We start from the raw sequence: 1,733 nt of genomic DNA on the forward strand, positions 1-1,733 counted from the left end.
AGCCATATCAGTATCTGTGATTGTTCATTTTTTCATAATGAAATTGTAACAGGGTTGAGATGAGTCTCAGTGTTGTTTGGATTTGCATTTCTTTTATGCAGAGAGATGTGTCTATTTGTTATTCTTACTTCTTTTTAGAAGTTATCTTTAAGTAATTAACCATATATTAATTGGGTTTTTCTTTATTTGAGGGTTTATTGTTGTTGGGTTTAACTTTTTCATTTCTAAATATGGGTTAGTTATGAAAACCCTTGTCTGATGATTAGCTAGTAAAATTCTTCTTCCATTCTGTTCTCTTTCTATATATCCTGCTAACTTTTCCTTTGCCATGACGAAACTTTTCAGTTTGATGCAATTCTATTGATTCAGATAGAATAATATTACGCCATTCATAAGGAAATGGAAAGACATAGAACAAACATATTAAGTGAAGAAAGACACACTCAAAGAAATATAGGTTGCCTGATTTCCCTCACTTGTTTTATTAGAATGTGCCTCTAATTCTACAAGTAAACACACTTGGATGGTAAAAGAGAAAACATTACACTTGCACATGATAAATTATATGGGATTTTATACATGTATACAGTGAGATCAAAGAAGGATGCCCTTTGTAGAGGATCACAAAAGCTCAATAGTTACATGAATATTATCATATAAAATAATGTTCATCAAAATGATCTCCAATAAATGATAATGAAAGATTTTTTTTATTGGTTTGCTTTTTCCTCCTTTCTTCTGACGCTGGTTTTTCTTTCTGCACCTTTGGTCTTATATGTAAGATTTCAAAGGGCAAGGGGGAGCAGAAATGGTGGGACAAAGGGTGAACAAATGCAGCAGTGCTACTCAATAGACACTACATTAAAAATGAACTATACAACTTATAGGGGAAGGAGGTTGAAAGGGAAAAGCTGGGAGAACATTAAGGAAGAGGTGACACTTCAAAAAGAAATGTGCTCATTATCTGACTTATGTAATTGTAACCCTTCGGTACATCATCTTTAAAAATTAAAAATGGACCTCATAAACAGGCCAGAGTAGCTATACTAATAATAGATAAAATAGGCTTTAAATTAAAAGTGGTATGAAGGTAAAAAGAGACAAAGGAAGACATTACATATTGGTAAAGAAAACTATCCATTAGGAGGATATAACAATTCTAAATATCAATGCCATGAATCCTAGAGCTCCCAAATTTATCAGACAAATACTACTTACCCTAAAAACATGTATACCTCCAAACACATTGTTGGTTGCTGGAACACATCATTCTTACCTCTGGACAGGCCAGCCAGGTAAAAACTTAGCAAAAAAACTTCAGTGCTAAATAACTGTATTGGCAAACCATACCTAACAGATATCTACAGAATATTTCATCTAGCAGTGTCACAATATATATTCCTTTCAGCAGCCCACAGAACGTTCTCCAAAATAGATCATATCTTAGATCACAAGGAAAATCTGTGAAAATTCAAAAAAAAGGAATTTACTCCTTGTACTCTGTCAGCCCATGATGGGACCAAATGAGATCTCGACATCAAAAGGCATCACAGAAAATTCTGAAACACAGAGACTGAATAACACATTGCTAAATCATCAGTGAGTTACTGATGAGATATGGAGGGAAGTTCCAACGTTTATAAAATTCAGTGGAAGTGAAACAGACAAAATGCTACCTCCTCTGGGATACAACAGCACTGGCAATACTCAAGGAAAATTTATATCTTTGAGTG

This window comes from Dipodomys merriami, unplaced genomic scaffold (assembly GCF_024711535.1).
Source record: "Dipodomys merriami isolate MVZ:Mamm:240054 unplaced genomic scaffold, mDipMer1.0.p SCAF_2083, whole genome shotgun sequence".
NCBI lineage: Eukaryota > Metazoa > Chordata > Mammalia > Rodentia > Heteromyidae > Dipodomys > Dipodomys merriami.